We start from the raw sequence: 18,224 nt of genomic DNA on the forward strand, positions 1-18,224 counted from the left end.
TCGTGCCACTGGTTTCCATATCCAAAAGTCTTCAAAAATACAAGAAATTGCATCTCCTCATCGAGAAGCAACCGTGGCATCTTTATGGAGTCCCAAGGAAACTCGCTACACTCTAAATTACATTGTTGCCAATGCATGCAGTAGAATGATAAGCTTTGGAATTGGATGTCTGCAGCTGTAGTGCGAGAATTAACTAAAGTTGTATGCAGGACGGACTGGGAGAAATAAACTTGCTGCTGTTGTTGTTGTCTTCAGTCCTGAGACTGGTTTGATGCAGCTCTCCATGCTACTCTATCCTGTGCACGCTTCTTCATCTCCCAGTACTTACTGCAACCTACATCCTTCTGAATCTGCTTAGTGTATTCATCTCTTGGTCTCCCTCTATGATTTTTACCTTCCACGCTGCCCTCCAATGCTAAATTTGTGATCCCTTGATGCCTCAGAACATGTCCTACCAACCAGTCCCTTCTTCTTGTCAATTTGTGCCACAAACTCCTCTTCTCCCCAATTCTATTCAATAACTCCTCATTAGTTATGTGATCTACCCATCTAATCTTCAGCATTCTTCTGTAGCACCACATTTCGAATGCTTCTATTCTCTTCTTGTCTAAACTATTTATCGTCCATGTTTCACTTCCATACATGGCTACACTCCATACAAATACTTTCAGAAACGACTTCCTGACACTTAAATCTATACTCGATGTTAACAAATTTCTCTTCTTCAGAAACGCTTTCCTTGCCATTGACTGTCTACATTTTATATCCTCTCTACTTCGACCATCATCAGTTATTTTTCTCCCCAAATAGCAAAACTCCTTTACGACTTTAAGTGTCTCATTTCCTAATCTAATTCCCTCTGCATCACCCGACTTAATTCGACTACATTCCATTATCCTCGTTTTGCTTTTGTTGATGTTCATCTTATATCCTCATTTCAAGACACTGTCCATTCCGTTCAACTGCTCTTCCAAGTCCTTTGCTGCCTCTGACAGAATTACAATGTCATCGGCGAACCTCAACGTTTTTATTTCTTCTCCATGGACTTTAATACCCACTCCGAATTTTTCTTTTGTTTCCTTTACTGCTTGCTCAATATACAGATTGAATAACATCGGGGAGAGGCTACAACCCTGTCTCACTCCCTTCCCAACCGCTGCTTCCCTTTCATGCCCCTCGACTCTTATAACTGCCATCTGGTTTCTGTACAAATTGTAAATAGCCTTTCGCTCCCTGTATTTTACCCCTGCCACCTTTAGAATTTGAAAGAGAGTATTCCAGTCAACATTGTCAAAAGCTTTCTCTAAGTCTTATAGAAAAATTTGCGCTGCCAACCGTTTATCTAACAGAAGAGATTTAAATCATCCACTTCGTCACAATAACAAAATCGTCCACACATCATCGTATATCGCTATAGCACTGGAGCTTCTGTTAACTTGCCCAGCATTCATGGCGAATGGCCCTCGCGTCACCACATTGCGTCAAAACTTCCTGAAAATAATTATCCTCTACCTCCGGAGAGAGATTAAATATTCGAGAAGAGGTACTTTCAATGTCCCCATTCGCAAGCAGCACCATACTGATCGAACCAGCTCTGTGTCGGAAGGGAATCTGATTACCATACGTTAACATAAACTCCGCCATTTTCACAAAGAACACATTATTCTCAGTATCAAAATACGCGAAATGCACTTGATCCGAGTTAACAGGAAAAGTATCAACTAACCAGTCATGGATTTCTAAAGATCCGGGTTGCTCGTTACGTGTCGACTTATTAAATGAAAAACTCACGGTACCTTTACGTGGAACAGTCTTGTACGCCGCGAGAAACAACAGAAGCGGACTAGGCCGCTATCAGACACACAAAAAAGGATGAAACGAGACAACAACGATATACACACACAAAGACGCGAGCACTACTGAAGATATAAACTCCCAATCACTTGGGTCATTGCGGCGGAGCGGATGTCTAATGAAATCCTGCTCGCTCGGCGTATAAGGCGGAACTGACTAGAGCACGACACCGAATACGAATTTGCTTACCCCTTCTACTCTCTCGAATCACTGCTGGTCTCTCGAGTTGTGACGACTGTTCACTAGTTGGCAATGACATATTTCTCAGAGTGGCGATGAATCTTCATTCGTGATAATTTAGACAATTTGTACGAAACAGTTATAACTTACACACGCAAACCTTCCTTCCGAATCAGTGTGTCTATTAGAGCCCCTACAGCAATTCCTGAGATTAGCTTGCATGTTCAGACGAAAATAAGCAGGCGCCTGCAATTTGTGATTATAGAGAAGAGGTAGTTTTCATAATTGTTTCATGATATTAAAGCTTGTAATTATAATGTCCTCCGATCTTCTGACGATCTTAAAATGTTAAAAAAACTATATACATACTAAAAATCTAAACGTATATATTGAGTGTGGGTCGCTGATTAATTACTTTCACACTCTTAAGCTTTTTTTTCCACAGTATAGTTTTTTCCAGTTCTGGTAATGTATGATATTTTCCACAACATGGATCTCAGACATTACGATTAATTGGAATAAAAAAAATGAAAATTAATAATGTACTCAAATGTTATGATTGATTCAACCAAAGAAGTATCAAAATGACCAAACAAGATGGCAATACCAGAGCTACTGCATAACTGCGTTCGGAAACATTTAGCAGCAAAAATACATCACATTCTTTGAACAATCGAAAGAAAGTACATAGACACCAGAATGTTGCAACTAGATATCACATCGAAGTCTGGATGATTTACGGATCTGTTGTGTGTACATACAGCAAAGTGCATTTTCTGTGATAGTTACATTTCAGTGTACAGTTGTGGACATTATTCGTCGGACCTCTTACGTTTTCATTATGCTGAACTGAAAACCTTTATTGTCTCTTCCACAGCGTAACATGTAAGGAAACAAAGTCCTACCAAAATACTGTCAGCCTCCATGTGTCTCTAGTGTACCTTACAGGAAACAAAAAAATGAGATGCTAACTAGACCAAAGTTTGAAGGTAACAAAAAATAACTTATTAAGCAAAAATAGTTTAACCGAAAGACCATTTTCTTCAACCGTGCCGCGCGGGATTAGCCGAGCGGTCTAGAGCGCTGAAGTCATGGACTGTGCAGCTGATCCCAGCGGAGGTTCGAGTCCTCCCTTGGGCATGGGTAATTTAGATTAAGCAGTGTGTAAGCATAGGGACTGATGACCTTAGCAGTTAAGTCCCATAAGATTTCACACACATTTTTTTATTCAACCGTAAAACGTCTAAGGAAGATAGTCACTTACAAGCATCACAGCCACTACCAACAATTTTCATCGTGATACATGCTTTTTTGTTCGATATGATGTGGCGCTCGTAAATGGATCCAGTAACTTATCTGCAATTTTGTTTTTTCCATCGTGTTTTAAGCTTTTCAAGACTGCTACATGTTTTTCTACATTCCTGTAATTGGAGTTTCAGTGGCTGGAGAGAGCAAAACTCATAGAAATTCCACAATTAGGATGACAGACAGCCGACTGACAACAGCAGCTAGTACTTGAAGTTTCTGTCACCTCGAGCTCACCACAGTGGGTAGATAGACGTTCAGTGGGTCGTCAAGGTGTTTACTACGATAACTTCAGAGAACGATGACACAAAATCTGTAAATATATTCCTCTATCGGTATTAACATGATTTTGTGTCTATATACGAAGCTTGTTGTCTCTAAACGTAGTTCTCGTAGTTGTACTAAGATCCGGGTAATTTTTTTATGTTGTTCCTGATTGTCAAACGTTTAACCAAACTGAAAGCCGCTACCCAGATGGACCAGTGCTATCAGTCTTTACTCATTGATGGGACACACTAGACGAATCCTGCTTTACTCCCTCCGTTACGAATCAGTAGAGGTCACAGGACCTGACCATTTCGGGACTCGCCGTGCGTCAGCTTCTGCCCATCGGCAATCTCAGACGCTGAGACGGCGACAACTTCTTAATCACGCAAGTCACTGGTGGCTTTCTCGAAAGTGAATATTTCATTCTGATTGCCGCCTCCATTAACCATTAACAAACAGTAGACATAGCAACTAAAAAATTAATTCAAATAGAAGCAAAATACTGTATAAGCTAGCTGTGGTCCGATTGATTATAGTTTGCTTTATACATGCATTATCAGCACAGTAAACTTCTGGGCGTTGTGGAGCGATGTGGAACTAATGGTTTCAACGGTACTCAAAGAAGAACAAACCTTTGAGTTGCAGGTTACAGTGATAATTAGCTATATTAACTGCACGTCTAGAGACTACGGGTAATAGAGTAACGAATTTTCTAATTACTAAAATGGGTGTGGCAAACATAAACCTTCTACTTTTTTTATAATTCCCATACAGTAATACCCACAACTAAAAAGCAGACAAACTTTTACAGCAGTATTTAATTGATACAAAATCGGTATTTTATTAAAATAATTAACAATAATCATACGCTAGCCTACTGGGACCTAATACTAATACATACCATTATCTGATAAGATAATTCTGTAACGGTTTACCTACGACGATCATTAGTACGTTTATTTTATCCATCTTGTAAGTACAGGTGTAACAGGATAAATGCACATATGTAGACACATCAGGACATTGGTTCTTTTTTCTCTGCATCAAACAGTCTTCCTCCAAACACATCACATAATTTACTATCTACTGGTTTCTGCTCGGTCGTAACTGCACCACAAACTGGACTACGCATGCAGTATAGACTTACCGTTTTGCGCTCACGCGTCCACATTACACCTGACATGCTGTCCAGGGGAAAATAAGCTCTAATGACTTGTTCTTGCCGATCAAAAGTATCCGGACACCTGGCTGAAAATACACGTTCGTGGCGTCCTCCATCGGTAATGCCTTGATGACAGCTTCCACTTTCGCAGGCATACGTTCAGTCAGGTGCTGGAAGGTTTCTTGGAGAATGGCAGCCCATTCTTCACGGAGTGCTGCACTGAGGAGAGGTATCGATGTCGGTCGGTAAGGCCTAGCACGAAGTCAGCGTTCCAAAACATCCCAAAGGTGTTTTATAGGATTCAATCAGGACTCTGTGCAGGCCAGTCTATTACAGAGATGTTATTGTCGTGTAACCACTCCGCCACAGGCCGTGCATTATGAACAGGCGCTCGATCGTGTTGAAAGATGCAGTCGCCATTCCCGAATTGCTCTTAAACAGCGGGAAGGAAGAAGGTGCTTCAAACATCAGTATAGGCCTGTGCCGTGATAGTGTCACACAAAACAACAACGGGTGCAATCCCCTCCATGAAAAACACGACCACACCATAACACCACCGCCTCCGAATTTTACTGTTGGCACTACACGCGCTTACAGATGACGTTTACCGGGCATTCGCCACACCCACACCCTTCCATCGGATCGCCACATTGTGTACCGTGATTCGTCACTCCACACAACGTTTTTCCACTGTTCAGTCGTTCAATGTTTACGCTCCTTACACCAAGCGAGACGTCGTTTGGCAGAGGATCCTGATGCAGTTTGGAACTCCTGTGTGATGGTCTGGATAGATTTCTGCCTATTACACATTACGACTCTCTTAAAACTGTCGGCGGTCTCTGTCAGTCAACAGACGAGGTCGGCCTGTACGCTTTTGTGCTGTACGTATCCCTTCACGCTTCCACTTCGCTATCACATCGGAAACAGTGGAACTAGGGATGTTCAGGAGTGTGGAAATCTCGCGTACATACTGTTAGGCTGTACGTACGACATTAATACTCGTATTTGAAACTGATTGAAAACTTACTTAAGATTAGTGTGTGGGTCTTGTCTACGAAGAATTCACTAGGGATGGAATACATGTTCGCACTCGGTAAAGACAGCAATCAAAGGGATCGTCTTGGCATTTGACTTCACTATTTTATGGAAACCACAAAACAATTGAAACACGGTGGTCGGGCGAGGATTGGAACAGCAGGCTTCTTTAATACGAGTCCAGTATCTAACACTGCACCATCTCGCTCGGTAAAAATTCTTGGACCCATTTAATTTATGGGGTACTGAAAATGGTTGATGTACAGGGAACTATCATTTCATTTGTTCAATTTTTAGAATCAGTTCCCTTACCTTACAAATAACAACACTGCTGAGCCCGATTTCCTCTAGATTTTTTCAGCATGGACTGCAAAACTAGGAGTGCTGCACTCACTAGTATTAATTTGCTTTCATCATTTTTCGCGCCGCTACTGTACCCTATATAAGCTCTTTTGGCCATGGGGTACATTGTCAGCTAGATCACCCAGTGACTGTACACAGTATGTGATTGTAGTTTGTATTGACGGAAACATTATCGACATATATTGGAGTTTATTGCCTTTGAAAATACACCTTAATACAGTTTCATGAAGTCTGTGAAGAGTGAGATCCATCATACGGGGTTAGAGCAGGCAGAGCAATGAATTAAATATATGTGATACAGCGAATATCACTGACTAATGTGTGCCATATCTTCTATAGCAGGGGCGTCCAAGAATTCGTTTCTTGTGAGCTGTGACACGGCACAACTGCCATAGCACTCAGCCTGGCTGCACATTTCCTCCACCACCATGGCACACTGTCTTCAGCGAGAAGAGGTGTAAGAGAGGAAACTGCAAATGTGTCACATTTAAATAGCAATCCAGTTGCACGGTGTATGAATTTTTTTTTAGATTTCACATTTATCAACAACACAGATCACAAACAAAACAAATCTTCAGTACTGTTTAATTGTTTTTGTTGCCCCTAAGAGACAGTTTTCTTCTGGTACAGATTATCGGCATGCAGACGGACTCAGACAATGTTGCAGATTTTCACACTCATCTTTTCACATAATCATGAATAACTTAGTTTCATAATCGAAAAACGGTCTTTCGTCAGCTACACCAGGACGAAGAATGAGCAGAAGGAAGAGGAGGAAGAGGAGGAGGGGTGTACCACGTGATGGGATAGTAACAACAACGAATACCACACCAAGACAGAGTCCACTGCGAAGTAATGAGAAGCAGTAAACATGACACACTTAAACCACAATCCTATACATAGTAGCAGTATTTGTCATGGATAGCTGTCAGAGATTGGTGAAACACTTGTACATCCCATGTACTGAAGTGCTGATGTCCACATACTTCTCTCAGGCCAGAGATTCACACAGTGCTAGTTGCCTCCATGGGATGGGCATCTCAGTGGAACTGGCATTTTGGAATGAGGGACGCTCGGCGGCAGAGGACGTCCAGGAATGACCAGAGTGGTTGGAATTTGGATGTTGTCAGTCCAGTGACAACACTTGGCAGTGATCGATATTGAATCGAGCAATTTTCCATGGGCAATACATGCAACACACGTAATCGCGTACACAGCCCGATATATACTGACTATTAATTGGGTATTCTGCTATCCAAAGGGCTCTGCCACTGATACCTGCCCTTACAGATGAGGCGAGACCCAGCTACCTGTCCAGTCGGAATGTTACTTTGCATCTGCCGCTAGTGAGAGCCTTAAGCTGGAAATGTAATTCATTCCTGCCTCAGGCTACCTCCACGATGCGCTCTGCCCACTAGACGGTGCCATACTAGGAAACCAGCTACATATTTAACACTGTCATTACAATTACATATTATGATTGCAGCTATAATCTGATGATATTTGACAATGAGCGAGGTAATGGAAATACCTCCTCCTGATGTCTGTGGCTCTTGAAGTATCAATATGTTATCTTATGTTATCTCACGACCGGGCATAATTTTCCATGTAAAGTCCTTCATCCCCCTTATGGTTATCGATGCCTTGAAGTCGCAATCTCCCATTTCAAATCCGTATCTCCCTTATGACTGGACATAGCTATAAATCTGGCAACGATGCAGAGTGGGGTGCTGCCCACCTTACCCTACTACTAGGTTCTAGTCTCATTATATTTTCTGATATACTGAATTCAAACTGACTGCTTTATGAGATTAACAGGCATTCTATGGCGGCTGCCCTCGCAATGGACTGAAGGTATTTCTACTTGGTAGTTAGTAAGTGCATACCCGCCATCTGGCTTGGCACACAGCCAAGTCTACATTTTCTGTTCAACCTTCACTTGTGACAGACTAAGCTCTGTTCGTAACTGCAAGATTAGACAGACTTCTGGTTATGATCAAAGAAACCGGAAAGGACATAGAAAAAATTTTCGTTTGCTGATCCATGTTAGTGGAGCTTTGGCTCTAAGAAACCTCGCTCAGGATCATATTTTTTCCCTTGTCATAATAGTTTTTTCCGTTACTTTGATTTGAATGTTGCAGAGATTTAAAGGTAGATATCATCTCGCCCTAGATGTGTACTGTCGTCCTCTTGAATTTAAATTTGGATAGGATTTTTAAAAACTAGATCAGCATGGGACAGGTTTAGTCGCTATTCAACCACCACCAGACGAACCTGTAAGTACAGACCCGATATACGGAATGCACGCCGAACAGTGCCAGCCGTCGCAGCCACGACGCGACAGTACAATTACTCGCTGTGTAAAGTGACACTCAGCTCCGGCATGGCAGGGTAGTCACGTAGCAAGACTCAGGCTGATTTCTTTGTGTTCAATAGTTTTTCACTCATTAATGCATGCATAATTTTCGTTAACATCTGTAATGCACATTTATTGTTACTCAGGGAGGACAATATGTCTCACGCACGAGAGGTAGAAAGCCTGTTGGTTTCTATTTCCCCTTTTTCGATACTCAGACACACATCGATTAACTCCGTTCGAACAGGCCTCGGAAGGCCCTACGGTACCCACCGGCCACCGTGTCATCCTCAGCCCACTGGCGTCACTGGATGCGGATGTGGAGGGGAATGTGGTCAAGCACACAGCTCTCCCGGCTGTAAGTCAGTTCACGAGACCAGAGCCGCAACTTCTCACTCAAGTAGCTCCTCAGTTTTCCTCACAAGGGCTGAGTGCACTCCGCTTGCCAACAGCACTCAGCAGACTGGATGGTCACCCATCCAAGTGCTAGCCCAGCCCGACAGCACTTAACTTCAGTGATCCGACGGGAACCGGTGTTACCACTGCGGCAAGGCCGCTGGCGCACATCAGTTAATTCAATTAAATTCATTGTTCTTTCCATACTGTAGCTTTTGGTTTATGTTTAATATGATCAGCAGTAGTTGAAATCACGCGCAACGTCGGTGAAAGTACACTGGTATCCAAAATTAAAGCAGCGAAACGCTGTTTCCCTGTTTTTTTGTCTAATTCGTGATGGAATTATAGACACTGTCAGCAGATGTCTGTACGATTGTGTTATGCACGGAAGATGGCATTCCGGTCAACGAACAACCACGCTCACGATGCCGTCAGGGGACCTATCAAACGAGGTAGTCTTTGCCTGGTTGCTGTGTAGACAGTCACAGCCGGTGCAGTATGGCGCACAGAAGACGCCTACCAGACTTTCTGTGGTGCAGTGCCTTAGGAAGAATGGAAGCAGGACAGTCGCAAACTGGTGTGGCCCGATGGCTTAATGTGAATCGACTGTGGCGACAGTTTATAGAGACCGAAACTTTATCCCGAAGAATAGGTCAGGTCCGACCATTTGTGACGTTAGAAAGAGAGGACCATTATTTGGCTGTAAGGGCATGACGGTACCGCCTTAGTGCTGAACGGTAAGTGGCATCTGACCCCGTTGCATCCACTGGACGTATTGTATCGAGGCAAACAGCGTACAGAAGGCTTCGGCAGAGTGGTCTTGATTATCGGAGGCCAGCTGTTTCTGTACCTCTGACGCGTCTTCACAGAAGGGAACGTCTAGGATGGAAGCGTCGACATGCCACCTAGACGGTCGAACAGTGGGCCAATGTTCTTTCACAGATGAGTCCCGATTTAGTCTGGAGAGTGAAACTCGACGGATTCGCATCTGGATTTCGATTTCGGAATCTAGACACTGTGGAAAGAGACCGATCTAGAGGAACATCCCTAATGGTGTGGGTAGGGATTATATTAACCACACCTCTTCACGAAGTTGTGCGGGTGAATCGGAAAGATTTAACTTCTGTCAAGTATCGTGACGAGATTTTGGGACCTCATGTGCGGTTGTTGCGAGGTGCTGTGCGCCCAGACTTCGTATTGATAAACCTCATGGAGCAAGGGTGATCGATGTTCTCTTGGAAACGGAAGATATTGCACTTATGGCGTGGGCTGCTCGCTTTCCAGATTTGGATTCCATAAAGCATGCCCGGGATGGAAGGGGAGACGGGACGTCAGCTTTCACCAACCACTCTCCAAGACTTGCGAGCAGTTCTTCAGGAGGAACGGTCGTAATTGCCTCAACATGAGATTGATGACATCATTCACAGCATGCCCCGTCGTTGTAATGCCTGTATTGCTCCCACAGGTGGTCACACCCTATACTGAGCACATTAACCAGTGTCAGAGTGTGTGTGCAAATCCGTAAGTTGGAAAAAACGAACAACATTTTTGTCTGCCGTTATACATTTGGAGTTCTTTACGTTCTTTATTCTTTACATTGTTTCTACTTTACTACCACCAGTTCATACTGTTTTACGGCAAAATAAACGCAACTTTGTAAAATTTTAGTTTGTTGCTTTAATTTTGGACACCAGTGTAGGTAGGATAATAAGTAATTTCTGCTAAATACCGGACCTTAAATTGAATTTCACAGGGTCAGATTCGTTCATTTTGATACGGCTTTCAGACATCCAACTCGAGGGGAGTAGCGTGACATATCACATATGCACACACGAGTCAGAGGACAGTCAGTAAAGTAATAACTCCCATTGCCGAAGAAAATAGTGACCGCTGCCAGAGTATGGAATTTCGTGGTTCTCTTGAGAAGCAGTCATTAAATAAATTTAACTTTGAATGTGCATGAAAACTCGGAATTAATTTTTTTTTCAAGGGCAGTGTTCGCGTGAAATTAGTAGTGTAGCGCTGGCGCATTTAATAAACACTTGTGTTGCATTTTCAACTTCTCGCGGCGTAATGAATAATCAATTAAGTTTCGGGCATGCAGCCGCGCAAATAAAATTTCTTCTACTGATATTTCGGCCGCGTATCGTCCGGCCATCATCAGAGCGAGTCACAAGACTGACGACAAGTTTTTTTTTTTCTTTAATGATTTTCAATTCCCCCCGAAGGGGGCGGGCTGGCAGCAGCTTACTACGCTGCTCTACAGCCTACAGACATTTTTTTAAAAAATAAAGGAAGAAGAAAGAAACAAGAAAAAACAGGCGATAAAATTGTGACTTAAAGTGTAAAATGGCGTAAAAATGCGGAAAGTTAAAACAGAAAGCAAAAGGGGTTGGCAATGTTGTTAAAATACACAGGAATCAACAAGTAACATAGTAGACACACAATTAAAAAATATGGCGACAGTCTGGTTTCTGTTCGCAAGAGATAAAAAGAGCACACCCAGCGACAGTATGATGGCTGTTCGCTACACTTCCCAAAAGACACAACACGGAACACTCACTGGAAAACCACACCGTAAAACACTGCACGAAAATGGCGGCACAAAGATGGCACTCCCGATCCAAGGCAGAAGGGGGGGGGACCTGGAGTAGGGGGAAAAACAAGGAGGGAGGAGAGGAAAAAACGAAAAAAGGGGGGGGGGGTGACGACAAGGTGCCAAGCGCGGCCTTAAATGCTCCACCGCGGCGGTACGGCGCATGCGGGTCACAGATGCTGGTCGGCGGCAGAGACATACGCTTACACATGCGCCGCCTGTGGCGAAGGCGTACGGACATTCGATGTGCTTATCGATGTTTGATCGGCGGCGGTGACACGATGACGACTTCTCTGCAATTCAATTACTCCAAGAGCCGGATTCCATGCTTTGTCCAAATTAAAACCATTATCTCTGTTTATTAAATTGTTGGCTAATCGAATTTCTATAGCTTCCTTGAATACAGATTCCCAAAAAGAAGAGGTGGATGTTAAAATCTTCACATCACTGTAATTCATGGAATGACCCGTATCAATACAATGTTCGGCCACAGCTGACTTGTCTGGTTGTAATAAGCATATCTTCGGTGCTCCACACACCTCTCATGAACGGTGCGTGTTGTTTGACCTATGTATGACTGCTCACAATTTCCGCAAGGAATCTGGTACACACCCGCCTTACGAAGCAGTAAATTGTCCTTCACAGAGCCGAGTAAAGCCGCAATCTTCGTGGGGGGCCGGAAGATCACCTTAACACAGTGTTTCTCAAGAATACGGCCTATCTTTGAAGAAAGAGCACCCACATAGGGCAGAAACGCCCTAGATATGAAGAAATTACTATCTTCTTCCCCATCACATACCTGCTTTTTAGGTTTTGCATCGAATGCTCTACGAATTTGTTGCGGAGAATATCCATTCGATTTAAAAATACTCTTGAGGTATGTTAGCTCTCCTTGTACATTGTCTTCATCGGATATACAGTGCGCCCGATGCACTAAGGTCTTAAGGACACCCATGCTCTGAGAAGGGTGATGGCAGCTACTGGCATGAAGGTATAGATTTGTGTGCGTTAGTTTCCGATATACGGCATGTCCTAATGTGCCATCACTTTTACGGCGAACGACAACATCCAGAAAGTGGAGGCAGCCGTCTTTTTCTATTTCTAGAAAATGTAATTCCACTGTTTGTCGAAACAATGGTAACCACTCTAAATTTTGGTGATACTGACGACGAGAGGGCAGTCTTCCCACTCTTCAACCACAAAAATGTTCAAACGAACTCACGAGGGTCGTCATCTAAAGGAAATACCGATAACGCAACAAGGGAGAGAGATAAACTCGATACGTTGTTTGATTCTGTGGAACCTTCCGTCTAAAAACTAGGAGTACAGGACAAAAATGCATTGGAATCCGTCCAGAAAGGACATGCCTGTGCTTGATCTAAGTAAATCTGGAAACGCATAAGCACTAAATGTGAATTAGAAGGACCATTCATAAACTCCATCTGAGTTTGCATTTCAAGCCACTCTACAAGCCAAGAACACTATAAATGTGGTTACTCTGATATATTGATAAAGCTGGACTTTCACGCTACAAGATGTGCAGAAGAAACGGTTGCCGTGGGGAATACGATAACTCTTGTGTGGTGTAGGAAGTTACAGTAATTCAGCTCACAATGGTGGTACGGTGTAATTCGTTATCTGATTATTGATTCAAAAGTATCCTACGAAAAATGGCAAAACTTTCGTGATAGATTGCATTACCTGGATATTAAAGTCAATAGTGTCATTATAGGTGCATATGCCAGACATCTACGGAAATATTTATAATATATCGAGTATTTTAAACAATTTTAGAAGGTGGGTCAATGTTTAAAGGACTATAATTCGAAAATTGTACGAAATTTATTGTATTTTCCAAATGTATTTATTAAAAACTAAAGCGTCACTATTGCCAGAGAATTCTCCGAGATTTAAAGAGTTCCTTAATAAAAAAGGTTTACTCTACTTTAAATCTATATCCATACATATTATAAAAATGTATGTAATGAATGTATGTATGTGTCTATGTATGGTTCATATCTCCTCCTAAAGGAACTGACCGATGTCAGCCAAACTTGATACACATATCAATTACTGTCTGGAAAGAATCGCTGAATAATTAGATAACGAATTAGACAGTGGTACCATTGTAAGCTCAATTAATTTAATTTCCCACACCACACAAGACTTATCTTATTCCCCAAATCAACTATTTCTTTTGCACATTTTATATGGCGGGAAGCCGACCAGTGGTTGTGGCCGTGCCGTTCTAGGCGCTTCAGTCTGGAACCGCGTGACCGCTACGGTCGCAGGTTCGAATCCTGCCTCGGGGATGGATGTATGTGATGTCCTTAGGTTAGTTAGGTTTAAGTAGTTCTAAGTTCTAGGGGACTGATGACCACAGATGTTAAGTCCCATAGTGCTCAGAGCCATTTGAACCTTATGCCGGGAAAGTCCAGCTATATCAATATATCAGAAAACCACATTCATACTGTGTTTGGCTTGTAGAGTGGCTTGAAACGCAAAGTCAGATCGAGTTTATGAATGTTCCTACCTGTTCACGTTTAGTGCTTAAGAGTTTCCAGATCTCTGATGGATTTACTTTGTTCAAGCACAGGCATGTGAGAGGAGGTGAAAAAGCAGCGTTGTCCATGACGCATGAATACCAATACTTTATTCATCCATAATTTCAGAATGAGAGCACTTAGTGACTCGTAACTAACATTATACATAATTTCAAACCATAACGAAACTTTTCCTAGCTGACAACGCTTACAAAATGATGAAACGAAAAAGTTGTCACTTACTGTATTTTCTCTCTTCACGCAGTAAAACTACTGCATGAAGCATAACGTTGTAATTTATTACTTCTTTAGAACTAATTGTATTCGACACACATTTTGGAGACAGTATTCACCTTTGCCATTGAACGCAGCTGCAAAATTATATCATTTTACTACACATAGTTCAGGACACACGACGTCATAAAGATTGAGCTGCATGAAAATGAAACTGCAGGGTGAAATTCGCTAGAGATAAAGATGAAATATGTGTACAAGTATGAGTGAAATATTTTAATTATATGTGAAATATATTTTACATGTGCATATACAGGCAATTCCATGGATTAAAAAGCTCATCCTTAACCTCTGGAACGATTTCATCCAGAATTGGTACACATACTAATTACATTCTGGAAAGAGATACTGTGGGGTTTAGGACCACCAGCCTCCTATAGGGGTACGGGTGATAACGTGGAGAAAGAAGGGGGGAAGAGGAGATGGACAGACAGAGGGGGAAAGGAGATAGACAATGTTAGGGGGAGGAGGAGTGGTCAGTGAGAGGGGGAGTAGGAGATGGACAAGTAGAGGGGTAGGAGGAAATGGACAGAAAGAGGGTCAGAAGTAAATGGACAGAGAGTGGGGTGGGAGGAGGTTGACAGAGAGAGGGAGTGGAGACCTTGGACAGATAGCGGGAGGAGGAGATGGACGGAGGGGGGGGGGAGGGGTAAGGTACGAGATGGACTAATAAAAGTCTGGAATAAGTACAGGCCCAGGCAACGCCAGGTACTCTGAAAGTGTGCATATGCTGGTGTGCATATGTATGCACGTATATATGTTAAATATCCACTCCTAAACTGCTGGATCGATATCTACCAAGCTTGGTACATATATCGCTTGCTATATGGAAAGAAGCACTGTGGTTGCAAGAACTACCTACGTCATAGAGGGGTGGAATCGGGGGTGAAATGTAGCGTAACGCACCACACGCGAATACCCTGACTGTATCCATCCAGTATTTGAGAGTCAGAGCATTTAGGGATATGCATCGAACTTTACGCATAATTTCAAACCTTTGCGAAACTTTTTCTCTCTGACACCCCACAAAAAATGAAGAAAGCAGAAAAGTCTGTTTCTCACTATATTTCATTTTCGCTGTTCATGAAGTAAAACCGCACCACAATTTGCAGACAGTATTTAAATATACCACCATATGTTCTTGCTAAATTATATCATTGCACGACTCGCAGTTCAGAAGGTACGACACCGTGAACAATGGCGTAGGTGAAGAATTACAGGATCATGCGTGACATTTTAGTTTATTAATGCTTTGCTTCTAACTCTATTCGCAACATATTTCGCATGTGGTATTCACGTACACCACTGAAAATAGTGCAAAATTATGTCATTGGGCGACACACTTCAGGAAGTATGTCACCGTAAACAACGAATTGCGTGAAAAACTATGTTCTACTAAAACAGAGCACACATTACCCACAAGTTACTCTTCCAGAGTTTCATAATGAGAGCACTTACCGACCTCCAACGAGCTTTAAGTACAATTTCAGACCTTCTCTAACCTTTTTCTCGCTTACATGCTTATAGTCAAATATTTAACAAATTAATTCATTTGTAAGGTAAGGATCACATGTTGAAAAGTAATACCTCAGAATTTTTTATGTGAAAATTCTTACAGCTTTTTAAATAAACCAGAAGTTATTAACATTATACATATTTACTCTTTATGTCTACATATTTATTCCCCAATATAGTCACCCAGGCGACGAACCCATTTCTCGCAAAGGGAGACCAGTGTGTTGATATCATCACTGTAGAATGTTTGACTTTGTTGATGGAGCCACAAGCTTACTTCTGCTTGCATCACTTCATCACTATCAAAGTGAAGTACTGGAAGGTGTTCTTTAAGTTTTGGAAACAGACGAAAATCGTATGTTACCAAGTCGGGACTATATGAACGATGATCGATCACAGTGAAACAAAGGCATCGGATTGTTAAAAATGTCGCAGCCCTCGTGTGTGGTCTGACATTGTTATGTTAGAGGAGAGGGTGCTGCATGTGTGGACGAACTCTTAGAAATCGAAACTCGACTTGTACGCTGTTTCCCTTGCACGGACATAGTTACGTTACACGACATTATGATACACGCTACAATTCGGAGCCTTCTAGCGGCAGAGGGCTGCAAAGATGTAAAAGTGAAGAATAAAGAGGCAGAATATTAATAAAGTTTGTTTTATTTAAAAGATTTAAGACTTTTCATGTATAAAATTCGGAGGCATTACTTTTGAGCACGCTTTCCTATACGTGAGAAGTCGATTCTTTAAAGAATTTGGAGTTCACTGGTCACTTAGCATCTACAAAGAAGCAATGTGCAGATAAAAATCACCTACATCGTGTAAGGGTGAGAATGAAAAGCGCGTGACATTAACAGTAACTCTGTAACACCTGGGACAATTTCAACCAAGTCTGTCAGGTACATGGCTTATTATTGGTATGAAAATACTGTGAGTCTACAATTCCACACAACCACTAGGAGCGGTGGTGTGGATGAGAAGGAAAGAAGTAAAAATCTTCGAAAAGGACGTATTGGATTATGTATACTGTGTTTAATTGACTCGAAATACTTTTAAAGTGCGAAGTGCAGTTTGTCTTTTATTTGTACTAGGTGTATCAAACATGTCGCGAGAATGAGCACTGCAGAGAGATAATAGTTTTTTCAGCATGTTGCGGGACCTAAAATCAAGCTACACTATTGAATACCACATATATATTTAACATTTTTTCTAGAGTTGTGTGGTTTAAAACATCAGAGAGTTAACATATAGTTGTGCTGTAATTGTTGCACACGTACATGTTGAAAACCTCACCCTGTGTCCCTGAATCGATTTCACCCGAAGTTGGTACACATAGTACTTACTATGTGGAAAGAAAGATTGTGGGGTAAAAACCACCAACCTCCCATTGGGGTGGGGTAGATACCGGATCCTGGACAGAGGAAGGGAGGAGATGGAGATTGGAGTGCACAGAGAGAGGAGGAGGAAATTACAGAGAGGCTGAGGAGGAAATAGATAGATAGAGGGGGGGGGGGGGGGAGAAAATGGAGAGAGAGAGGCGGGAAGAGGAAGCAGTGTCATGTCTCTCAGCTAGTGTAAAACATAAAATGGAATCCAAACTCGTTCTTCGAAAAGCCTTTCTTGTCATGAGAACAGGGCACTGATTTTCAGTGACATATTTCCGATGCAGTCCACTTATTAGAATATCTGACATCATCAAGAAAATTTTGTGTTTCATTTAATTATTTCGCAGATGATGAGGGAAACTCTTCGCTCAGATTCGTTACTTCACAGATAATGTAAAAGTACATTCTGCAAGTTTCGTAAGTGGAAACAATGTTGAGGCTCGAGGGATACCATTTGGAATGCTCTATGTCATTTGTATCTCATCTGAACGAATATCAGTGATTAATTCTCAAGATACGAATATTCCTTTTTTTTTTGTTACTATAATCCTATAAACACATTACAACGATGCACATTTCCTGACAAAGAAGTGAGGTACCCATAAATTGAGGAGGAAACTTCATAGGCTGAGAGAATATGGGATGATATTTTAATGAGTAGATAATCGACTCAAATTTACAAAGAACTTGGCTGTGTGAGTCCGTTTACCAATGTGACGTTGCATCCTGGTTCAAATGGCTCTAAGCACTATGGGATTTAAGATCTGAGGTCATCAGTTCCCTAGACTTAGAACTACTTAAACCTAACTAACCTAAGGACATCACACACATCCATGCCCGACGCAGGGTTCGAACCTGCGACCGTAGCAGCACCGCGGTTCCGGCTTGAAGCGCCTATATCCGCTCGGCCACAGCGGCCGGCGTTGCATCCTCTCTGGTCTTGTTGCATACACTGACTCAGTTGAGAAGTGGA

The 18,224-nt window shown here is 42.2% G+C and overlaps 1 pseudogene; it reads right to left on the reverse strand.

Moving 5' to 3' along the window:
* Positions 1–8,965: 8,965 nt before the first annotated feature.
* Positions 8,966–9,083, reverse strand: LOC126249887 (5S ribosomal RNA; annotated as a pseudogene).
* Between the last annotated feature and the right edge of the window lie 9,141 nt (positions 9,084–18,224).

The sequence above is a fragment of the Schistocerca nitens genome, chromosome 3, assembly GCF_023898315.1.
Source record: "Schistocerca nitens isolate TAMUIC-IGC-003100 chromosome 3, iqSchNite1.1, whole genome shotgun sequence".
Lineage (NCBI taxonomy): Eukaryota > Metazoa > Arthropoda > Insecta > Orthoptera > Acrididae > Schistocerca > Schistocerca nitens.